Source organism: Pseudophryne corroboree, chromosome 1, assembly GCF_028390025.1.
Source record: "Pseudophryne corroboree isolate aPseCor3 chromosome 1, aPseCor3.hap2, whole genome shotgun sequence".
Taxonomy (NCBI): Eukaryota; Metazoa; Chordata; class Amphibia; order Anura; family Myobatrachidae; genus Pseudophryne; species Pseudophryne corroboree.
The window spans coordinates 549835578-549862306 of NC_086444.1; positions in this window are offsets into that span (position 1 = coordinate 549835578).

Here is a 26729-nt window from a genome sequence, read left to right on the forward strand (position 1 = left end):
AATAACTTTAGCTTCAGACCCTACCCTCTACTGGATGACGGCTAAAGCAGTTTTAAGAGGGTCTATCATGACTTATGAGTCTCAATTGAAAAAGAAAGCCTCAGAATCCTATATTTAAAAAAAAACAACAACAATTAACTAATGCTTATTCCACATACAATCTTGATCCTACCCCTACGAGTAGAGCAAATTATCTTTTGGCGAAGACTCAGTTTGAAGAAGTTCTTCAATCTCTAACAGACAAATATCAGTTTGCGTCTAACTTTAAATACCATCAATTTGGCAACAAGACTAGCAAATTGCTTACTAATATCCTGAATGGCACCAGACCTATAATGGCAGTCCACCCATTACTATTACCTGACGGCTCCCATACTACTTCAAATAAACAATTGACTGACGCAATGCCGGCGCTAGCCGCTCAGCAAGGTCCGCAAAGCAGGGAGGTGCCTGGCACTAAAGGCGCTCTCCCTGCTCTGCTACTGTACCTTGCTGATGCGCAGTGTTGGTGCCAGCTGCCGCAGCCTGCGTCTTTCACACAGTGTGACAAGCAGAAGCGGTGCCGGCAGCATGAACACAGGAAGGATCCTCGGCCTCCTCCTGTGTCAGAGCCCTCCCCCTTCCCTGTCCGTCTTGCTCCTCCCCGCTGCACATGTCATGCTGGGAGGCAGGAGCATCATCCCTACCTCCTCTGTTCCCTCCCCTCTCACAGCAGTCTTCAGCACCGCCCCTCCCCTGAGTCCCCTCTCATCAGTGGTGGATTTCAGACCAGGTAAGGAGAAAGGGCATATATATTAGTGTGTGTTTAAAGTGGCATTTTACTGTGTGCTGGGGGGGAGGGGGGGGGGAGAGAGAGAGAAAAAGATAAAGAGATATTACTGTGTACTGGGGTGGGGGGGGGACTGGTATGTTACTGTATGCTGGGGTGGGGGGGATAAAGTGAAATATTACTGTGTACTGGAATCAGGGGGGGGGGATAAACTGGTATGTTACTGTGTGCTGGGGTGTGGGGGATAAACTGGATTATTACTGTGTGCTGGGGTGGGGGGGGGAGACAAAGTGAAATATTACTGTGTACTGGGATTGGGGAGGGGATAAACTGGTATGTTACTGTTTGCTGGGATGGGGGGATAAACTGAAATATTACTGTGTACTGGGGTCGGTGGGGGGATAAACTGGTATGTTACTGTTTGCTGGGATGGGGGGGATAAACTGAAATATTACTGTGTGCTGGGGTGGGGGGGGATAAAGTGGAATTTTAGTGTGTGCTGGGGTGGGGGGTGGATAAAGTGGCATATAATATGTGGTGGTGGTATTGTAGTGTGTGCGGGGACTGGGCTGCAGGGTAGCTGTGGTGTAGCATGTGGGGAGGGGGGATTAATTGCTTAAATAGTCATTGTGGGGAGGTAGATGAAAAAAAATTCCTTATAAGCCATGTCCCGCACAGCCTTATCAGGGCTAATTGAATAGCCCCCTGGAGACACAATTACCCGCGATCAATGACCGTGGGTAATAGGATACCTTCATATGTTGTGTAAAGGTCACTAGGACTGACAGTTTTTACTTATGGACTACAGGGCTGCATCCCCCCCAGTAAAATCTGCCACCCGCAGGGACTACCTAGCAGTGGCAGTGACTTACTGTACCATAGGAAGTGTTTCTCTTCATGGGACTGTAAGTCCGGACTTGTAATGTTACTATTTTTTTAATTTATGTTAAATGCAGTTTCTCCACTGCCTGCCCCCTGCTGCCTCTTCACAGCCGTCACCTCTCTCTCCTGTCACCCACTCATTCTCATCCTCTCCCCATTACCTCTCTCTCCAGTCACTCTCTCCGTCACCCCCCCTCCCCATCACCTCTCTCTTCTATCACCCTCTCCTTGTCATCCAACCCTCTCCCCGTCACCTCTATCTCCTGCCACCCTCTCCCTGTCATCCAACCCTCTTCCCATCACCTCTCTTTCCTGTCACTCTCTCCATGTCATCCAACCCTCTCTTCTGTCACCCTCTCCCTGTCACCCACCCCTCTCCGCATCACCTCTCTCTCCTGTCGAAACTATCCCTGTCACCCACTGATTCTCACCCTTTCCCCATCACCTCTCTCTCCTGTCGCCCACTGACGCTCACCCTCTCCCCGTCATTCTCTTTTTTCACCCTCTGCTTGTCACCCTCTCATTGTCACCTTCCGTTCCTCACTGTTGCTCTCTGCCTCTACCTAGCTTCACTCTGTGCCCATCTCCCACTATCTCTCACTGTAGCTACCCTCTCCCTGTCACCCAATGACATTCCTGTTACCCACTTACTCTCACCCTCAACCCGTCACCTTTTCTCTCCTGCTATCCTCTCTCTCACACACACCCGTGATCCATACGATCGCATGGTATCTGCACTCCCACTAACTGGATGCAGCTAGTCGCAAGCGCAATGTGGCTGCTTGTGGGTAGGATGAGAGCAGAGTAGGAGGGTGCAAAATTTAGAGTTTGCAGGAGGGCGCCGAACACCCTAGCACCGGCCCTGGACTGACATTATGAGAATGTTCTATGCTGATCTGTACTCTGCACCTCAAACTTTAGAGACATCTCACCCACTTACAGACCCTCTCACCACCCTTCACTTACTCAGATTTCTCTGACAAAATCTCCATGCACTCCGGTCCCTGGAGAATATCTCCCATCGTTGACTCTGCCCATATCTTTAACAGAAGTCCAAAATGCGGTTAAGGCCCTTAAACAGGCTTAATCACCTTGTTCTGATGGATTTAGTGGGGATTTTTATAAAATGTTCAGCGATAAAGTATGTCCTATCCTAGCATCTGTTTTTAATTCTATCCTTTTCAACCACAATGCCCCTCTTTATTTAAATTTGGCTATAATTAAAGTCCTCCCTAAACCGGGTAGACAATCAGATTTACCAGGATCACATAGACCGATTTCTTTACTAAACTCAGATTACAAATTACTTCCAAAAATTCTCGCTAACAGGTTGAATCCTATTTTACCACACATTATTCATCAGGACCAGACAGGTTTCATCAAGGGCAGACACTCTGTCATAAATATACGTAAAGTTTTGTCAGCAATACAAGCATTCCATAGTGAGAATACAGAGTCTGGTGAAAAAATAATACTGAGTGTAGATGCAGAAAAAGCCTTTGATTTAATACTCTGGCCACATCTGTTTTCTACTATGGAATGCTTCGGTTTCCCTTCCTTATTTATATCCTTTATCCAGACTTTATACAGATCTTCATCCTCACAGATAGCATGTAACGGCTTCTTATCTCCTCCTTTCCCTATACAGAGAGGCACGAGACAAGGATGCCCCTTGTCCACACTCCTGTTTGCACTGGAGATTGAACCCCTGGCATTGTCACTCCGATCATCTGAACTATTCAAAGGCATATCGATCACCACTTCGGAGCTAAAAATATCACTTTTCGCTAATGACATGCTTCTTTTTATTTCAAACCCAGGGGTGTCTCTTCCTGCAATCGTGGACATCATATCGACATCTCATGCTAATTCTGGATACAAAATTAATATTTCTAAATCTGACATTTTGCCTATAACTCCACTATCTATTGAGACTCAATCCTTACCAATAATAAGCCAATTTGCTATCCAAATACACTCCATTAAATATCTAGGAATTCAAATTACCAGGAACCCCCTCCATATATATAAGGCCAACTTCACACCTTTGCTTAATAAAGTTCTTTCTCAACTAGACGGATGGAATAAATTACCATTATCTTTGCTTGGTAGGACTGCCGTTGTAAAAAGTATAATATTCCCTAAAATATATTACGCGATACAAATGCTTCCGTGCAACATCTCCTCACAAGATGTACTTAAACTTAACAAAGCCATCTCATCCTTTCTGTGGCAAAATAAAAGACCAAGAATGTCTCTCCTAAAACTAACTAAACCCAAAAATAAAGGAGGTTTAGAAATATCGAAATTTATAGATAAATGGGGTACTTATATATCATCTCTTGATGCTAAATTACGGTCTCATATTTTACTAGATGTACTCTCCACTTATTGATACTGATTTGGGAGTGAAGCTCTATTGCCATTTGTATATGCGTTATATGACACTGATATTTGAAAATGTTTGTCTCAAGATCCCATTCTCTATATGTCTCAAGTACCCATCCTTTACCTTATCTTATTTAATTGTATTTTACCTTACGCTGTTTTCCTTTTAATGCACCCCTCTTCATAAACATTCTCACTGCTAGTGTCTTTGTCTGATTTCTCCTCCCCCCATTCCCTTTTGTCTCCCTTGTCTGCGTCTCCCCATACATGATGTTCTCACCTAGCTTTGTATAAGGTTTTCTCACAATAATCAGATAATATCCCGTATCATTGACATCAAGACAATTATCTATGTTTACTATACAGGCTATTGTTGACGCTAAAGCTATATGTAACCTGTTATTATATCTAATATCATTATGGAATATAGGCCTGAATATTTTACCTTTTAAGCTCTTCTGAATGTATTATTCCTCAGTGGTACTATGACTATTGTTATCATTTTCCTTTACCCTCTGCCGCATAATTTTTGCAACCAAGAAGCATTGTTTGTTATATACAGTGATATATATGACATTTCCCCACTTTACTGATTGTATCTTCAATTTCTTGTACTATCTTACATATGTTGTGAAAACCTAATAAAACTTTGAAATCAAAAATAGGGAAAGCGCATCATCCAAATATGGTGTTTTAGCTCACTGAGAAGAGGTGTCGCCTAACAATAGTACTCCCCATTCACGTTACGCCACACAGTAGAGAGCCTTATACCCATTATGTCACACAGTAAAGTGCCTTATACATGTTATGCCACACAGTAGAAGGCCGTATACATGGTATGCCACACAGTAGAGAGCCTTGTACATGGTACGCTACAGAGTAGAGACCCTTAAACACGTTACACCACACAGTAGAAAGCCTTTTACATTTTATGCCGCACAGTGGAGAACCTTTTACACATTACACCACACATTAGAGAGTCTTATACATGTTACGCCCCTCAGTAGTGCTCCTTATACATGTTACGCCACACTACAGAGATCCTTGTACATGTTGCGCCACAAAGTAGAAATCCTTGTACACATTACATAACACAATAGAGAGCCTTATATACATGATGCCACACAGTAGAGAGCCTTTTACACTTTATACCGCACAGTAGAGAGCCTTTTAAACTTTATGCTGCACAGTAGAGAGCCTTTCACACATTACGCCACACATTAGAAAGCCTTATACATGTTATGCCACACAGTAGCACTCCTTATACATGATATGCCACTCTATAGAGATCGTTATACACGTTGCACCACACAGTAGAAATCATTGTACTCATTACACCACACAGTAGTGCGCCTTATACGAGCATGTTACGACACACAGTAGTGCACCTTATACACGTTATTATGACACACAGTAGTACATCTTATACACATTATGGCAACAGTAGAGACCTTTATACATGTTGTGCTATGCAGTAGAGATCCTTGTAAATGTTACACAGCAGAGAGCCTTTTACATGTTACGCCACAGAGTAGAGGTCCTTATACATGTTAAGCCACATCGTAGAGATCCATATACACGTTATGCAACACAGTAAAGTGCCCTATACATGTTGTGCCACACAGTAGCGCTCCAAATACACAGTATGCAATACAGTAGAGAGCTTTATACATGGTACACTACAGTAGAGATCCTTATACATGGTATACCACACAGTAGGGACTCTTATACACGTTACACATGCGCATGCCAACATTTATTACCAGGAATGCGAGATAAATAGATACAGATGTAGCCAGCCTCATCTTCGCCACGATGCTTAGGAACAGGTGTACGCATTGCGGCAAGCTTCAGTGAGTGACACTCTGAGGCTAGTCGCAGTCAACGTTCGCTCCATAGAAGTCTATGCACAAGTGCTTCACAGACATGGGCACACAAGTCAAGAGCGCGGCTACATTTGTAGATATGGCTATATGGTAGGTATACTTACCTTACCCCAAAGCCCCCTAGCTCTAACCCTCCCTTCCCCACAGCCTAATCCTAACCTTTCCTTTTAATTCCTTTTTCAATATGTTATATGGCGGAGTATACCTACAGTACAAATTTGTTATTGAAGAGTGGATTGATATGCAGAGGAACAAAATATATATCTGTGAGAGCATTACCAAAAGTGATCACCTGGAAATTGTATAGAATGTACCTTCTTTAGTCCACTTGGGGTCTTAGATGCCATATGAGGGACGTTCTCTAACTCTACACATTTCAGAATGGTTTTGATATCATTCAAGAGTTTCTGACTTTATCGTACTATTTAATTTGTCTTCTCTTCTTTTTTGGCCCCACAAGAGGTTTACAAAGAAAAATAAGATCTCTATTTGACCTTACAGTAAGGTACAGTATTGTGCTTGTTTTTGCAAACAGTGGTGTGTACTACAGTATATATTGATCCACCTAGTATTTTTATGTCTTATGTATTTTTAGTATTGTGATAGATACTTGAGGGGTATATTTACTAAAAGTCGATGTTGATCAATCTTGGGTCAATATTTTATCTATTTTCTGTTTCAGGGTCTAAATTACAAATTTAGTAACATGATTTTTAACATACTTTTAAAAAAAATTAAAAATCATCTGAGTAAATGAGGAATTCAGGGGTATATTTGCTAAAAAATAATCTCTGTCGATGTTTTGTCCATATTTGTTTGATTTTGTATTTCAGAGTCTAAAGTTCACATTTACTAACAGATGATTGTTTAAAACAAAAAAAAGTAAAAAATCACCCCCCTTTCTGTTTTCTGTCTTCATAAGCACAAGGTTAAAAAATCCTATGAAATAAACACAAAAATAGAAAAGTTATCACACTAAATTAATATTGTCATGTTTAAACGCAGAGAGGAGAATCACAAATTATATGTGATCTAAGGTGTGGTGATTAGTATTACCTGCAGAAATAATCACCAATAATGATTTCAAGTGACTGTATATATATATAATTTTGTATTCTTTCAGCTTAGATGTGACAAAATGGCTGACAGGCTATGTCCTGCATTTGACCTACATGTATCTAGGGCTGGGGCGAGAGAGAGAGAGTAGATTCTGTCTTCTTGAAATCAACCCTTATGTACAGACCCTAAAGTTAGGGATGAAAGCAATGCTCCATTTGCGATGACCAGACCAGAGGTTATAAATCCTGATAAGGGGGAGATGTCTGGATCAATCACTTGATGAAAAATAAAGGAATTCCACATGTTTAGATGACTAAGGCACTAAACTTCCTGGCTTGTCATAAAACCATCCAGGGGTGACAAGGTACAGATCCTCACTCTCTTTGAAAGATATTCCTATGCCTTTGGGCTACACCCCCTCCCCCCTGCCTGTTGCCAAGCACCAACAGTATGTAAAAATGGTGTATGTTTTGTGTCCAGCAGGGAAGTGGTTAAAAAATCCCAAGGGTGGGGGCTGCTGCAGCTGAGGGCTATATCTGTCCCTCTCACTGGGACAGAGAGTGCATTTCTTGGGGACTCAACTACACGTTGGAAATGACCATTGTCTATTCTGTGAAACTCTCCCACAACAACTAAGTTCGTTTGAGTGAGATAAGTTTTTCGTGTTTTTATTTATTTTCATTTGTTTGAGATCGTGCCATAATCTGTGTGTATTTTTAAAATATTCTTAATAATCTTTGTAACACCTTTTTGTAACTAATGCTCTGAAGTATTCTTGGAATTAAAACTCAAAATTGTAGTTCTGATTTTCTGTGTTTCTTATAAACCAAAGCCCCATGTGGCATGTTACCGATTTCTCAAAATATTAATAATTGTGTATGAAGATAAGGGGCGAAGTTTGCCTTCAAATATAGTACTGTTCCTTTCGGTTGGTGGCAGTGTACTGTGTTTGATTAATCCCGTGTGTCAAAAGTGACCACCACGTCGCATGTGGCAATTCTCAAATTGGCGTATTTGTGGAATTGGCCGGTATCGGTGTGACAAATATAAACAAATAATTTTACAGTACATTGCAGCTGACAACTAAAAGAAACTTTCACAAGTAGAAAATGTTTCTTGTTACCTATGAAATTAAACAGACTATCAAAATTGATGGAGGACGTTTTGAAAAGGCATGATTGTACCTTCGTGCCATACACAGGAGTTATTCCAGTAAATTGTATAATTGCAGTGTATTGATTTTATTTCAGTACAACACTTTTTTTGTGAGTTTCCCACTAAGCTGCTATTGTCTTGGATCATGCTTCCTATACGGATAATTAACTTTTTAGATTTAATAAGCAAAATTTTCTAAACTGTTCCATGGACAATACATCCCATTCCACATTTGACCTTAAATGTTTTCAGCACTGCTCCAGCTATACCACACAGAAGAATTAATTGAACTTACAGTGCAAACAAGCAATTCCTCGTAATAGTGAAAGCAAAAACACAAAAACTGTATAACCGCCATGTTTTCCTTCTAGAAAGTGGCCTATTCAGCTGCATAATTCAATTTGCATTAACTTTGGCACAATCACTTTTTTTCTGTCTAGATTTAATTGTCTTTTTAAACTATTTATTAAAAAGAAGAAAACTTAATATGCTTTTGAGATTATTGATGTCTATTTGTCTTCCACTGTTTCTGCTATACCCATTATTTTTGTACTCAGGTTATGACATATTGTTTTATTTATCTGTATATGATGTTGTGTTTTCTTTTACGTTGTATGTGCTATATTCTCTAATAAAAATAATTAAAAGAAAAGGAAAACTCAAAATATTGTTTATATAATTTTACAATTTTATGTTGTGCTCGTATCATATTTCACAGAAATGTTGTCTTTCTTCTTGTTGCTTTACATACTGCATTTGTACTTTATTTTTTCTTTGATTTTTTTTGTTTCATTAAAAATAACACACTTGTATTTATAACAATGACAGCTGTCCCTAAATGCTCAGATTTGTTTTGCATCTGGAACATCTGTAGAGCTATGGGTGTCACAACTGAGGGTTTAGGCTGACGAGAGGAAGCCTCAGTTGTAGGGGCTGAGATGAAATTAAACCTGGGAGGTTTAATCAGACCCCTGGACATGTAAGTGCAGAATGATTACCCGAAGGTGTGACCATGACAACCAGTTTAAAATTCAAAATAAAAGTTTATTAACAGACTCCGTGTGATAACAAGCAGTATTCAAGTTTAGCAAAGACAGTGGCAAATAACACAGTTCCTGGAATACATAACCATAGAAGGTTTCTCAGAGCACTGGTAGGTTTAGAACAGATGTAAAAGTCCTTTGATGGAATCACCTTACCAGGCCTGGTTGTAGTTGTAGAAATAGCCGAGGAACATGCCAGTAGTTGTAGCAGGTGAATCTGTAACTTGAGTATGCTGCTGTATCAGCTGGATGGAACCAGCCAGGTGGTAAAACACGGAGTGGATGCTGAGTGGAATCAGCCAGGTGATGAAATGCAGAGTGGATGCTGAATGGAATCAGCCAGGTACTAAAGTCACGGAGTGGATGCTGGATGGAACCAGCCAGGTGATAAAACACAGAGTGAATGATGTGAGATGCTAGGGAGCGTAGAAACAGAATAGCTGAAAGATGATTACCGGTGGTAGTGGATACTGCTGGTAAGATAGGATCCGCTGGATCAGCACCGGTGTTTGGTAGAAGCTGGAATCAGTTGAAAGCTGGCTGCTTGGAAGCAGATAGTAGATAGCTGGAAACTGGACAGCCACGGAAGGCTGTAGAGTCAGGCTGCACTGCAAGATGGAAAGCAGGTGCGGGTCTCTTTGTGGATGCTGGAGACAGGAACTGGAACCTGGAAAAACAAGCCACAGGAGAGAGAGACTGGAACAAGGCATGACATTCAAAGCACTGACATCTATCTGGCCCAGACACAGGGTACTTATACCTGCTGCTATGCAGGCATTGGCTGGGCAATTATGCAGATTCCAGAGACGGTGGATTGGAGGAATTGGAGCATGTGATCAAATCCAACATGGCTGCGCCCATGCTGGAACCTGGAGGGAAAACTGGTTTGGAATGTAATGTGCAAACATGGTGATAATGGCGGCGCCGGCCACGGAGGGCAGGAGACGCCATATGAGAGTTACATGCTGAGATACATGGAGGACAGCGGAGACTGCGGGAGGCATGATAAATAACTCTGAGAACCCGCAGCAATAATACAGGAATGGCGGCGGCGAGACGCCATGTTGGATTCAAACATGGCGCCACTGTGGTAGTGTCTCAGAATGACAGGAGGGATGTGCAGAGTGTTGACACAGATGAGATCCGGATTTGGAATGCTGGGCCAGTCTCAGAAGACACCTAAACGGCAGGTAATGGCGTCCAGATACCCGGATCGTGACAGCACCCCCCCCTTTAGGAGTGGCCCCAGGACACTTCTTAGGCTTAAAAGGAAACTTTGAGTGGAAATTTCGGACCAAGGCAGGAGCATGGACGTCTGAGGCATTGGTCCAAGAGCATTCTTCAGGACCATAGCCCTTCCAGTCAATGAGATACTGTAACTGACCGTAACGGAAACGTGAGTCCAAAATCTTGGCCACCTCGTACTCGACTCCCCGTTGAGTCTGAACTTTGGGAGCTGGAGGAAGTGCGGAATGAAACCGATTCAGGATCAGCGGTTTCAACAAGGAAACATGAAATGTCCTGGGTATTTTCAAGAAGGGTGGTAACTGTAATCTGTAGGCAACAGGATTGATGACTTGTTCAATCTTGAAGGGACCGATGTAGCGAGGTGCAAATTTCATGCTGGGAACTCTCAACCTCAAATTCTTCGTGGACAACCACACACGATCACCCACCTTGAGAGCAGGAACCGCTCTACGCTTCCTATCGGCAAACTTCTTATACCTGGATGAGGCCTTAAGCAGGGCTGCGCGGACGTTCTTCCAGTTATTTGAAAACTGACGCAAGGTGACATCCACTGCTGGAACAGAAGTTGCGGGAAGCGGTTGGAATTCTGGGACTTTAGGGTGGAATCCATAATTAATGGAGAATGGTGTCGAAGAAGATGAGGAATGGTATTGATTGTTGTGGCTGAACTCGGCCCAAGGAAGGAGTGAGAGGAAGACACATATATACGGAGGAAGGCCTCCAAGTCCTGATTCACCCTCTCGGTTTGACCATTGGTCTGAGGATGGTAAGCTGTGGAAAACTTTAACTTGACTTGGAGGGCTTGACACAAACTTCGCCAAAATTTGGCTACAAATTGTACTCCACGATCCGAGATAATCTCTTCAGGAAGACCGTGAAGTCGGAAGATCTCTTGTATAAACACTTGAGCCAACTTGGAAGCTGACGGAAGACCGGTGAGAGGGATGAAATGTGCCATCTTGGTGAACCGGTCAACTACCACCCAGATGGTATTAAACTTGTTGCAGATAGGTAGATCGGTAACAAAGTCCATCGACAAATGGGTCCATGGTCGACGGGGAACAGATAATGGAACCAGTTGCCCCGCAGGCGACTGGCGGGAGACTTTGTGTTGGGCACACTTTGGGCAGGAGGCAATAAATTCCATAACGTCCTTCTTCAGAGTTGGCCACCAGTAGGACCTAGAGATAAACTCCAGGGTTTTCTGAATGCCTGTATGTCCAGCAAAGCGGGAAGCGTGGGCCCAATGCATGAGCTTCTTCCTTAGAACTGGCTTAACAAAACTTTTCCCTGGCGGGGGCGTAGAGTCCATCCCTACCGTGGAGAATGCCAACGGATTAATAATAGGATGCTTGTCTGCAGACTCGGACTCATTTTCTTGCTCCCATGAGCGGGAAAGGGCATCGGCCTTACGATTCTGAGAACCCGGACAGAACTGGAGTTTAAAGTCAAACCTAGAGAAGAAAAGTGCCCATCTGGCCTGACGAGGGTTCAGACATTGTGCGCCTTTGAGATATAAAAGATTTTTGTGGTCGGTAAGTATGGTGATTGAATGAGAAGCTCCCTCCAACAGGTATCTCCACTCCTCCAGAGCGAGCTTGATGGCTAGCAACTCCTGATCGCCAATGGCATAGTTGCGCTCAGCTGGGGAGAACTTCCGGGAGAAGAAACTGCAAGGATGTAGATGTCCATCTTTGGCCCTCTGGGATAACACCGCTCCTACTCCAACGGAGGAGGCATCTACCTCTAAGATAAAAGGAGAGTCGGTGTCGGGCTGTTTCAGAACTGGTGCAGAGATGAACCGTTCCTTCAGAAGGTGAAAGGCCTGCGTAGCTTCTTCGGACCACTTGGACGGATTAGCACCTTTCTTGGTTAATGCAGTGATAGGCGCCACAATGGTGGAAAAGTCTCGTATAAACTTTCTATAATAATTGGCGAATTCTAAGAACCTCTGGGCCCCTTTGAGGGTTAAGGGTATAGGCCAATTCTGGATTGCTTGGAGTTTCTCAGGATCCATCTCTAGTCCGGAACCGGACACAATGTAACCTAGAAACGGAATGGTTTTAACTTCAAACATACACTTCTCCAATTTACAATAGAGGTGGTTGACACGGAGACGGGAAAGAACCTCCTTTACCCAGAAACGATGATCTTCTAGATTATTAGCAAAGATGAGGATGTCATCTAGATAAACCACGACATGGCGGTATAAGATGTCCCTGAAGATCTCATTCACGAAGTGCTGGAAGACTGCTGGAGCGATGCTCAATCCGAAGGGCATGACGAGGTACTCATAATGTCCGTCACGGGTGTTAAAGGCGGTCTTCCACTCGTCACCCTCACGGATCCGGATGAGATTGTAGGCACCCCTCAAGTCCAGCTTTGTAAAAATGGTTGCACCACTAACTCAATCGAAGAGTTCTGTAATCAGGGGTAAAGGGTATCGGTTCTTAACGGTAATGTCGTTCAGACCTCTGTAGTCGATACACGGACGCAGACCACCGTCTTTCTTCTTAACGAAGAAGAAGCCTGCGCCGGCTGGAGAAGAAGATGGTCGGATGAAACCCTTTGCCAGGTTCTCTTTGATGTACTCTTCCATGGAGTGTGTCTCAGGCAGAGACAACGGATAAGTTCGGCCTCGCGGTGGAACCTTCCCTGGAATGAGGTCGATTGGGCAGTCCCATTCTCTATGAGGAGGAAGGATATCAGCAGAGGCTTTACTGAACACGTCCGTGAAGTCTTGATATGGAGGAGGTGGAACATCAGATGACCTGGGGAAGGAAGAACAAACAGGATGAACTTTGGCTAAACATGTCTCAGCACAGGAGGGACCCCATGCCAGTATTTGCGTAGTCGTCCAGTCTATCGATGGGTTGTGGAGACGGAGCCATGGAAGGCCTAAAACCACTGGATGTGTGGCTCTTGGAATCACTAGAAAAGAAATATACTCAGAATGAAGAACTCCCACTCTCAGATGAACTGGAAGAGTCCTTAAGGAAATGACTGCGTCAAAAATCTTGCTGCCATCCACGGCAGTCAAAGAGATGGACGAGGACAGTCTCTCGGTGGGTAGGGACCACCGTTTAACATAAGCTTCGGTTATGAAATTCCCAGCTGCTCCGGAATCAAGGAGGGCAATGACGTTCCTGTAACGTTGAGCAATTTGGAGCGACACTGGGAGGTTACAATCATGAGGAGATGGAGAGGAGATCATTACTCCTAGCCGGCCCTCTCCTTGGCGAGCTAGGATCTGGAGTCCCGAATGTTTGGGACAGGCGTTGATAGTGTGCGACGGGGCTGCACAGTAGAGACATAGAGACTCGGAGAGGCGTCTTCGGCGCTCAGCGGGAGATAGACGGGAACGACCAATTTGCATAGGCTCATCTTTAATGTGTTCTGACAAGCCATGCCAGAATGCAGCATACAGGGCCTCGTCGTTCCAGGCCAGTTCACATGCCAGGATTTTGAACTGTATAAGATACTGTCCCACAGTACATGTTCCCTGGCGTAGACGGAGAATCTCAGATGAAGCAGAGGAAACCCGGCCCGGCTCGTCGAAGATGCGCCTGAATGATGCTACAAAGTCAGTATAGGAGGACAGCAGGGGATCAGACTTCTCCCATAACGGTGATGCCCTATCAAGGGCTGAGCCACTGAGGAGAGAAATAATATAAGCAACTTTGGTACGGTCACTGGGGAAGTTGCCAGATTAAAGCTCAAAATGGATTTCGCATTGGTTGAGAAATCCCCTGCAGAACCTTGGAGATCCGTCAAATTTTGCTGGCGTTGGAAGATGAAGACGTGGTATGGAAATGGGCAAGGTGGGTGGGGTTACAGCTGGAGTCACTGTGGTGGACGCACCAGATGTGCCAGGTCCACGGAGGGTCGTCTGAATCCCATCCAGCCGAGTAGAGAGATCCTGGAGACAGCGGATGATGTGACCTTGTGCAGCCTCCTGATGTTCGAGTCTGGCTGCCAGTTCTTGCATAGGTCTAGCCGCTTGATCCTGGTCTCCGGCTGGATTCATATGTCAGTGCTTACTGTCACAACTGAGGGTTTAGGCTGACGAGAGGAAGCCTCAGTTGTAGGGGCTGAGATGAAATTAAACCTGGGAGGTTTAATCAGACCCCTGGACATGTAAGTGCAGAATGATTACCCGAAGGTGTGACCATGACAACCAGTTTAAAATTCAAAATAAAAGTTTATTAACAGACTCCGTGTGATAACAAGCAGTTTTCAAGTTTAGCAAAGACAGTGGCAAATAACACAGTTCCTGGAATACATAACCATAGAAGGTTTCTCAGAGCACTGGTAGGTTTAGAACAGATGTAAAAGTCCTTTGATGGAATCACCTTACCAGGCCTGGTTGTAGTTGTAGAAATAGCCGAGGAACATGCCAGTAGTTGTAGCAGGTGAATCTGTAACTTGAGTATGCTGCTGTATCAGCTGGATGGAACCAGCCAGGTGGTAAGACACGGAGTGGATGCTGAGTGGAATCAGCCAGGTGATGAAATGCAGAGTGGATGCTGAATGGAATCAGCCAGGTACTAAAGTCACGGAGTGGATGCTGGATGGAACCAGCCAGGTGATAAAACACAGAGTGAATGATGTGAGATGCTAGGGAGCGTAGAAACAGAATAGCTGAAAGATGATTACCGGTGGTAGTGGATACTGCTGGTAAGATAGGATCCGCTGGATCAGCACCGTGTGTTTGGTAGAAGCTGGAATCAGTTGAAAGCTGGCTGATTGGAAGCAGATAGTAGATAGCTGGAAACTGGACAGCCACGGAAGGCTGTAGAGTCAGGCTGCACTGCAAGATGGAAAGCAGGTGCGGGTCTCTTTGTGGATGCTGGAGACAGGAACTGGAACCTGGAAAAACAAGCCACAGGAGAGAAAGACTGGAACAAGGTATGACATTCAAAGCACTGACATCTATCTGGCCCAGACACAGGATACTTATACCTGCTGCTATGCAGGCATTGGCTGGGCAATTATGCAGATTCCAGAGACGGTGGATTGGAGGAATTGGAGCATGTGATCAAATCCAACATGGCTGCGCCCATGCTGGAACCTGGAGGGAAAACTGGTTTGGAATGTAATGTGCAAACATGGTGATAATGGCGGCGCCGGCCACGGAGGGCAGGAGACGCCATATGAGAGTTACATGCTGAGATACATGGAGGACAGCGGAGACTGCGGGAGGCATGATAAATAACTCTGAGAACCCGCAGCAATAATACAGGAATGGCGGCGGCGGCGAGACGCCATGTTGGATTCAAACATGGCGCCGCTGTGGTAGTGTCTCAAAATGACAGGAGGGATGTGCAGAGTGTTGACACAGATGAGATCCGGATTTGGAACGCTGGGCCAGTCTCAGAAGACACCTAAACGGCAGGTAATGGCGTCCAGATACCCGGATCGTGACAATGGGATGTTAATGCAAATGAGCTTATGTTACTAACTTGATATTGTGATTGTATTAGTCTTTTCAAATAATAGTTGATGTTTTGCCAAGTAGCAGCAGCAAAGCCATGTGAGTCTGATGCTGTTTTTTCTCTTTCAGTTTTGGCAACTGCTGTGGCTTATTACTAGAAATTTTCTAAACTATTCCACAAATTATCCTCCGCAGTCTGAATATTGCCCCTAATATTTTACATTGTTCTGCTAGTTTCCTACCCCAAACCTGCCACATAGCAGAATAAACTGACTGCCATAGTCCCAGCTCTAGATAGAGGTTGTAAATTGAGCAAACAATGAAAATATACAAAATAACTGAGGCAGCCACTTCCAATGCCAGCCATATAAATGTGTTTAGATGTACATATAGATGAGGCTTGATCATATTTTCAGCTATTTTTGATACCTGTTCCATATTTTGCAGTTGTTAGACTGAAAGTTCTTGGTCTTATATTGCATATATCTCTACCTCTTCTAACATTGGATATTCAGTGATAAATACATAATCTTGTGGAGCAGTATATAGTTGCATACAGATGGAGCCTCTGTTATCTTGGCTGGCATGCCCAGTGTGCCTGGGTGCAAGGAGGCATGTCTAGTCATAGGGAGGTGTTGGAAGAATTAGGTCAGCGCGCTCTGGGGATGTGTGTTGAGGAGGGGGGTGGGGGAAACGGGAAGGAGGGGGTTGTTTTTGTGTTTGTATTGGGATGTCTATAATGTTTGTCTCTCATTTGGGTGCAATGATATCTCATGAGACATGAATTGGGTTATTTATATTTATTAGGTGTATAACGTGGGTGGGTCCCCTCTTCAGGTGTGTCCTGCAGACTACCCTTTCTGTGTGTACCCTCCTAGACGGTACACCTGTGGTGGGGCCCTTATAGTCAGTATGTCCAATTACCACTATCAGGTGTGTCTTGCAGACCACCCTTTATGTGTATACCCTCCTGATGGTATACCTTCTCAGAAGGACCCCAGCTGGGGTTAATGTCGGGTGTCCCTGTTTGTGGGTCACCTTTACCATAGGTTTGGTGAGCCTATGTGCTTCTGGTGAGTTTACTTATTTGTGTGGTGTTAAGAGTGTGACAGTTTGCGGCGTCCCGCCTGTCAGACTCTAAGTTTTGTCCTCGGTATTGGGAGGTGTGCCTAGTCGTAGGGAGGTGCACAGAGCATTTTGCATTACCTTTAAGTGTAATACCTGTGATCATCCACCAGATGTTGCTTTTTAAAATCACCATTGTGCATACGTGTGGTCTCCATTAAAATACTTTACCAAAATACATAGTAAGAACTACTTTACTGGTGCGTCTCATTACGGTACAATATGCTACAGTATGTCATACAGTATATTACAGTGTACAGACTTAAATACAATAGTACATTATATACAGATGCAAACCAACATGCTAAAGCCACAGTGTCGTTCATTGACATTAGGAATATATGAGCATCCAAGTCCCGCAGACAAATCAACAAATAAAACCAGTAGTGTACACAGACGCAAACGAACGTGTTACAGGAACAGCGTGGTCTATTGATGTTAGGGATATTGAATGTTAGCATCCAAATCCCATAGCCATTACGGCATAATCAAAACCAATGGGCTTATTCATCTGTCATTCGGCGGCGACGTGTCCGAGTGGTGAAGTGTTCCAATTCCCATGCTAAGAGTCCCGGGTTCGATTCCCAAAAAGCGAATGCATGTTCATTTTTTCCAGACACTTTATAATTTTTTTTATTTTTGTATCTATCGTACTGTACTATACTTTCACATTCAATAGAAGCGTGCACACAAGTTTCTCTTACGTCCTAGAGGATGCTGGGGTCCATTTTAGTACCATGGGGTATAGATGGTTTCGCAGGAGCCTTTGGCACTTTAAGACTTTTCAACAGTGTGAACTGGCTCCTCCCTCTGTGCCCCTCCTCCAGACCTCAGTTTAGAAAAATGTGCCCAGGAGACTGGATGCACACTAGTGGAGCTCTACAGAGCTTTGCTGGAAAAAAGATTTTCTTAGGTTTTTTATTTTACAGGGAAGCTGCTGGCAACAGCTTCCCTGCTTCGTGGGACTTAAGGGTGGAAGTAGGAACCAACTTCTCAATTAGTTAATGGTTCTGCTTCCGCTGACAGTACACCATTAGCTCCTGAAGGGTACTGAACACAGCCCAAGCCTGGCCAGCGTTCACTCCCACAGTACTGCCGCCACCCCCTAACAGAGCCAGAAGTCAGATGGCTGGTGAGTATATTACCGGAGTAATGCAGAGAGGGGATCCTCCGGTCATCGTTGGTGGCATACAGGTACACGCGCAGTGTGCGCCATGTCTCTCAGCACAAGGGTGCAGAGCGCGGGGGGCGCGCTCTGAGGGCATGTTTTAAAACCTTACTCTCACTGGCAAAATGGGTGCATACATGTACCACTGGCAAAAAGGGTACATACATGTACAGCTGCTGATGTGCCATCCCCAGCCAGTATAGATATTACATTGCTGAGGCAGGGCGTAACTTCTCCACAGACTTGCCAGTACACTCACTGGGTGCCATTTTCTCCTGCAGAAACTCCAGTGTGAAGCTCCTGAACGCTGTTTCTCCTCATGACAATGCTGATACAAGTACAGGGTGTTATAGAAGGGGCAGAGAGTGTTCATTATAATTAGGTCTGTGGGCCTATAATTGGTATATGTGCTGCAAGTGGGTAATATTTCCACAATTCACAATAAGGCGCAGTGTGTGGACTGGCAGATCCCTCTGTCTCTCTGACAGACTTTAGTGTATGTCTGTCCCCAATAGCTCCCCTGTGTGATAGGTGTGTGTGTGTGTGTGTGTGTGTGTGTGTGTGTGTGTGTACAAGTGTGTAACATGTTAGACATTGGGGAGGGTTCTTCCCAGGAAGAACCCATTTTAGATACACAAGAGGGTAATGTGGTGACCCTTCCCTCTCAGAAGGAGCCGGAGTGGGTGAGAATGTTGCAAAAGAATATGTCAATGCTTGCAAAGAAATTCTCTGAGTCTTAACAACAGACTAAATATTGGAGGCAGTCTGTGGAGGATGCACTGTTTACTGACCCCTCCATATCATCCACTCGGGTCCCATCCAGTTCCCAGGAAAGATCTCTGGCCCAGATAATGCAAGGGGACACATACACAGATTCTGACTCTGACGTCGACACTGGGGATTTGAGAGGGGTAGACCCCAAATTAGCCAAAAGCATACATTGTATGATAGTTGCTATAAAGGAAGTGTTGGAGTTTCCTGAAACAACACTGGTCCCAGAGGAAAATGATTATTTTAAATTAAATAAAAAGCAGGTTGTGACTTTTCCTCCTTCAAAGGATTTGAATGCATTCTTTGAAGAATCCTGGGCTAACCCTGAGAAGAAAGTTACCCTTCCCAGAAGGATACGTGTAGCGTACCCTTTCCCTGAGGAAAACAGGCACAATTGGGAGACACCCCCAATGATAGACACCTCAGTTTCTCGGCTGTCTAAGAAAATTGTTTTGCCTGCCCCTGGTTCATCTCTTTAAAAGATCCAATTGACCATAATTTAGAAACAACCCTAAAATTCATATATACAGCTAATGGAACAGTGCTCAGGCCCACCATTCCTTGTGCGTGGGTAGGTAGCGCTGTGGAAAAATGGTCTGACAACTTGCTTGTTAACATAGACACAGTTAACAGGGATGAAATAGTCCTAACTCTTGGCCATATCAAAGATACTGCAGGTTACTTAGTTGAAGCTATGAAGGATGTTGGGTTGCTGAGTTCAAGATCCTCCGCTATGGCAATTTCAGCCCGCAGGGCGCTGTGGATCCACCAAAAAAAGAATATTGAGGCGCTTCCTTACAATGGAGAAGACCTCTTTGGAGACAAGCTGGATGTCATGATTTCAACAACTACATCAGGCAAGTCAGCATTTCTGCCTTCCACAGCTGTTCCACCTAGGAAAGTATTTCATTCTCATATGATGCAATCCTTTCGGCCCAACAAGTCCAAAAAGGCAAAGGGTACCCCCTTCTTCACAGAAAGAGGTCGAGGAAGAGGTAAAAAATCTACAACACAATCAGGCTCGCAGGAGCAGAAGTCAACAGCTACTTCCTCAGCATGATGCTGGGGCTCCCCTGCGGGAGTACGATCGAGTGGGGGCACGTCTACTGTCATTCAGCCAGGTCTGGGTTCACTCAGATCTGGATCCTTGGGTATTGCAGATAGTATCCCAAGGGTACAAACTGGAATTTCAGAACCTTCCCCCATGCCGATTTTTCAAATCAGCCTTACCAGCTTCTGTTCAGGACAGAGCAAAAGTGCAGAACACAATACAGAAATTATGTCAAGACAACGTAATTTCCTTAGTTCCTGTGTCACAACAGGAAAAAGGGTTTTATTCAAGCCTGTTTGAAGTGCCGAAACCGGATGGCTCGGTCAGACCGATTTTAAACCTAAAGACTGAACCTTTATTTGAAAAGGTTCAAATTCAAGATGGAATCCCTGAGAGCGGTGATCTCCAGTTTGGAGCAAAAGGAATTTCTGGTATCGATGGACATCAAAGATGCTTATTTACATGTTCCCATCTACCCACAGCATCAGGCATATCTGAGGTTTGCGGTGCAGGACTGCCACTACCAGTTCCAAACATTGCGTTTCAGGCTCTCCATGGCTCCGAGAATATTCACCAAGGTTATGGCGGAGATGATGGTTCTTCTTCGCAAGAAAGGAGACAAAGTCATCCCATACTTGGATGATCTCCTCATAAAAGCGAGATCCAGGGAGAAACTAGTGCAGAACATTGCACTTTCCCTGACGGTGCTTCAATAGCGCGGTTGGATCATAAACCTTCCAAAATCACAATTGGAACCCACAAGGATGTTATCATTTCTGGGAATGATATTGGACACGGAAGCACAGAAAGTATTCCTACCAGTGGAAAAGGCTCTGTAGATCCAGAGGATGGTCAAACAAGTTTTAAAACCAGCACACGTATTGATTCATTTATTATTTATTTATTAACAGTTTCTTATATAGTGCAGCATATTCCGTTGCGCTTTACAATTAGAACAACAGTAATAGAACAAAACTGGGTAAAAACAGACAGACATAGAGGTAGGAAGGCCCTGCTCGCAAGCTTACAATGATTCATCAGTGCAGCCGCCTGCTGGGAAAGATGGTAGCGGCCTACAAGGCTCTACAATTTGGACGACTCCACGCCAGGGTGTTCCTATGGGACCTACTGGACAAGTGGTCCGTAACGCACCTACACATGCACCGGAGGATAATCCTGTCAACAAAAGCCAGTATTTCACTCTTGTGGTGGCTTCAAAGTTCTCACCTCCTGGAGGGACGCAGGTTCAGGATTCAGACTTGGATCCTGGTGACCACAGATGCAAGCCTCCAAGGTTGGGGAGCAGTCACGCAAGGGGAAAGCTTCCAAGGATGATGGTCAAGTCAGGAAGTACTCCTTCACATAAACATACTGGATTTGAGAGTTGTGTACAACAGCCTTCATCAAGCGGCACACCTTCAAGGTCGTCCCATACAGATCCAGTCAGACAATGTAACGGTAGTAGCTTACATAAACCGCCAGGGTAGAACAAAAAGCAGAGCGGCAATGGCAGAGGTGACAAAGATACTCCTCTGGGCAAAATACATGCAAAAGCTCTGTCTTCAATTTTCATTCTGGGAGTGGACAACTGTGAAGCAGACTTCCTCAGCAGACACGATCTCCATCCAGGAGAATGGGGCTTCCACCCAGAAGTCTTTGCAGAGGTAGCAGATCGTTGGGGTGTTCCTCAAGTAGATATGATGGCATCACATCTCAACAAGAAGCTCCAGAAATATTGTTCTAGGTCAAGAGACCCACAAGCAATAGCAGTGGAGGCACTGGTGACCTAGTGGGTGTTTTCAGTCGGTGTATCTGTTCCCTCCACTTCCACTAATACCAAAAGTTCTCAAGATCATCAGAAGAACAAGGGTTCGAGCAATTCTCATTGCTCTAGACTGGCCAAGGAGGGCTTGGTATCCAGATCTTCAGGAGTTATTACTGGAAGATCCTCAGCCTCTTCCTCTTCATGAGGACCTGCTTCAGCAGGGGCCGTTTGTTTATCAAGACTTACCGCGGCTGCGTTTGATGACATGGCTGTTGAGCACCAGATCCTAGCCCGTAAGGGTATTCCCAATGAAGGCATCCTCTAGGACGTAAGAGAAAATAGGAATTTAATTACCTACCTGCAAATCCTTTTCTCGTAGTCCGTAGAGGATGCTGGGCGCCCGCCCAGTGCTCATTTTTCCTGCAGAATTACGTTTTATCTTTTTACACAGGTACTTATGTGTTAAGATGTTCACAGCTGTTGCTGTTGCGTTATGCATGCACGTTAGCATGGGTTATGTTGAAAGCCATGTTAGGCGGCATGTTTTGTATGGTGTGAGCTGGTGTGTATTTTGCCACTAGTTTAATGTAAATTCTTTTCTCGAAGTTGTCCGTCTCCTCGGGCACAGTTCCTATACTGAGGTCTGGAGGAGGGGCATAGAGGGAGGAGCTAGTTCACACTGTTGAAAAGTCTTAAAGTGCTGAAGGCTCCTGCGTAACTGTCTATACCCCATGGTACTAAAATGGACCCCAGCATCCTCTACGAACTACGAGAAAAGGATTTACCGGTAGGTAATTAAAATCCTATTTTTACATAAAGCAGGGCAAAGCTGTAGGTGCGTATCTACTGTAAAATACACAATGGCTATGAGGATAAGGTTCTATGCACTGTACGGTACACATACAATTCTGTAGCAGGGCAGACTCGATTGAAATGGCTACCACCCGTGACTCCTTGCCTCATGGAAGCCCCCAGTTCTAGAGCCAGTGACTGCATAGGTTTTGTAATTTACAGGGCAATGCTGAAGGAGCGTCACAATACCCTAGCTAAATACACAGGGGTGATAGGGATAAGCGAGCTCTACTGAATGCACATTATGATACACCGGACTTGATCACATAGGAAGTTGACAAAATGGCTGCTGCCCGACTCCAGTCACCTCGTGGCAGCCCTCAGCTACTGAGCGAGTGAAAGCATAGGTTTTGCAGGCTACAGGGCAATGCTGAAGGAACGTCACAATACACTAACGAAAATACACAGGGGTGATAGGGATAAGTATGCTCTATGCACATTACGATACACCAGACTCGATCGCATAACAAACTGACAAAATGGCCGCTGCATGTGACCCCCCCAACCTCGTGGCAGCACTCGGCTGTGGAACGAGCAACAGCATAGGTTTTTCTGGCTACAGGGCAATGCTGAAGGAGCGTCTGAATCCCCTAGCTAAAATACACAGGGGTGATAGGGATAAGCGAGCTCTATGCACTTTACGATACACAGGACTCAAACACATAACAAGTTGACAAAATGGATGCCACCCGTTACCCCTTGCCCCATGAAAACCCTTGGCTATGGAGTGAGTGACGGCACAGGTTTTGCAGGCTATGGGGCAATGATGAAGGAGCGCCTTAATACCCTAGCTAAAATACACAGGAGCGATAGGGATAGGCAAGCTCTATGCACATTACGATACTGTACCATACCCTGCAACATTTTACACATGAAAACCAGTACAAATTAGGAAAGGGGGCGTGGCCACGGGTAACAGGTGGTGTGGCCACGGCCCTTTTCCTATACTTTCAATGTTAATTTGTTGAGTCAAAAACCTGTACAAAGCCCTTTTTGGCAAGCACAGACCATAAAAAAAGGTACCGTACCTTCCAAAAAGGTACAGTTGGAGGGTACTGTATATGATACACCGGGCTCGATTGCATGGCAAGTTGACAAACTACAGAGCAATGCTGAAGGAGCATCTCAATACCCTAGCTAAAATACCCAGGGGCAATGAGGTCCCGTAGAGTGTTATCAATTAATAAATATAGTGTACACAGATGCAAAACAAGGAGTTTAAGCAACAGTACAATATGGTCCATTGAAGTCAGGGATACAGTACAGTACAGTACATGAGCAGCCAAGTCTGTTACTGTTAGTGTACTTTACATTTAATAGAGATACTGTATGCACACAGGTTTTACATGAATCAGGGCAATGCTGCAGTAGTGTCTCATTATGCTGTCTAAAATACACCACGACTATGGGTGCTGATACAGTAAGTGAGTCCTGTCACCAGAAGCTGTCGGCTGTATACAGCAGATTTCCGTCTGGGATGCATTTGTGTGTTTGTAATAAAAAAATGTTTTACTGTATATTTAGTGTATACAGTACCTCTAATGCACATTTCTTGTGGAAAAGACTGTACAGTCCTGTACAGTACTGTACATGGAGCATTTTCTTTACTGATCCATTTATTTAATTTTTTTTATTCACTCTGTACACTGAACCTTTGGTCCTCCAGCTGTTGTTGAATGAATTACACATACAGTACCAGCTTGCCTTGCTAGTTTTGCTATTTTGCTATGCTAAAACTGTTACAGGGCATGCTGGGATGTTTAGTTCAACAATAGCGGGAGAACTGAGGGTTTCTCATCATTGATGTACAGTTTTGAACAGTGTTTTTTTGGAAACTGACTTACTGTACAGTATGTTTATAGACCAGCCTACTGTACACCTAACATTTTTGTTTGCCATAATACAGTAGAATACTGAATGTATAAAGTACCATATTAAAAAAGCAACTTAAGAAAAATCACAAAGCATGGCTACTGTACTTTAAATCCTCTTATAGTCTGAGATTTCAAGCCGTGCCATACTGTACATGGCAGGATAAAGTAGATACTGTACAGTACTGTATGTACAGTACAGTACAGTGTGGACAGATCTCTACTGTATGCATTAAATTCCTAATGCAATTTAGAGTAACCTTGTTCAACGTCTTTTGTCTGTTTAACTAAGGACTAGATTGTCCAAGTGGTTCTTACAGTATCTTCTATCAAAATATATGTTTCTTTGTACAGTGCCTACTGTATTACTAATAAAACATTTGCTCCTCACATGTCCGAGTATTAGCAGACATTGAGATACTGTACAGTACAGTAAGAAGCTTGTTGGTACACAGGATGTGTTCTCTACCGCAGGGGGGGGCTAGGTGGGGGTTGCTTAGAGTCAGGACTGTTTTGCACAAATACTGTACAGTAGCAGTCATACTGTACCTGTATTGACTGGTGCAAATCACTGTCCCTACAAATTCTATGGTGTAATCCAGGCTGCGGTTAACATTCTAGGAGATTTGACCACCAGTGACTGACATCACAATACATGTCCACCGAGTTGTGACATCATGCATGACACATTGGTACAGTCAGGGGGAGATGGGCCATAGGCCGCACCGAGAAGAATCATGTTGGGACACTTCTAGACAATAGTACAGGGCCACTTTTATTTCCCAATCTGCCCCTCAGACACACCAGCAGCAAAGATGCAAGGAAAGCTGCATTTGCGTACAATCAGGCCTATAAGGCAATTAGCCATTGTCAGGATGGCTGAATTATTAATGTTAGTGTTTATTCCCAAAATAAAGTAATGTACAGTAAAGCTACTGTACATAAGTCATTATCAAGATACTGCACAGTCTTACTGTAAAGGTGTGTTACAGTACTTTACTATACACAGCAACCTCAGGAGTTAATGTACTGTACTTTAGAAATACTGTACTGTCTCACTGAGCTTGCAGTACAGCACTATACCCAGAAAAACTAAAAATCTGAATACAGTACTGTAAGTACTGTTCTGTAGTTTGGAGCAGAGAATGGAAAGGGAAGGGGGGGGGGGGGGCTAGGATCAAATAAGGTTTCAGCTAGAAATATTGTAAAAAAGGTTCATACTATATGGACACAGTGGTTCTTATTTGCTGTCAAATTCTAGTGTATGTTTCTACAGTACAGTACTGTACAGTATGTTTCTATGTTTAATAACACTTCTCCCCCATAACAACACATCATACTGTATTTTTACCAGCATGTACCATACCGTACTGTATAATGGAATATTTATTGGAAAAGCAGCAATATAATGTAAAACAAAGTCTTTATTACAAAATCAGATTTCATGTACTGTACTGATCAAAAATGTACAGTGCTCTATTATTCAGGACTTATAAAACTGTAAAGAACTGTTCATACACATCAATAAAATTACTACTGTATAGTATAATGTATAATATTCTACATTAACTTATGCAATATTCAGATAAAGGCAATTTTATAAACATTTTTAATAATGCATCGATTAAAATTTTATAAGAAAATACAGTACAGAACTACATATTTGTGCTTGACCATTTCTTTGAACTATAGTAGTATAGTGAACCACCTTTCATCAAACTTTTGACAGGTGACACGCCCCCTTTAAGCCCCGCACCTTTTTAATTGTGTTTAATATAAAACTGATATCAAATGATATAAAACAGATATCAAATGATTATTGATTGGCCATTAAGAACAGAATCCGACCCTTAGACAAGCCGCATTTATATTAAATGGCTAATCAAAAAAAGCTTATGAAAAAGGCGTATTATACGGTATTAAAGCCGGGGAGTTATTGCGGTGTCGATAAATATTATAAGGCGAATAAAGGCAAGTTCAAAAGAGCGGAAATTAAAAAATGGTTTCAAGTACAAGACGCTTACACATTACATAAGCAGGCACGAAAAACCTATAAAAGGAACATGATTTGCGTATCGGATATAAATCAACAATGGCAATGTGATCTGGTCTCGCTCATAGACATTGCAAAGTACAATGATGGTTTTAAATATATATTAACCATCATCGATATATTCAGTAAGAAAGCATGGGCGGCTGGTCTAGCATCCAAGAATGCGACAACCATCGCTAATGCTTTTGAAAAAATATTCCAACAGGGAT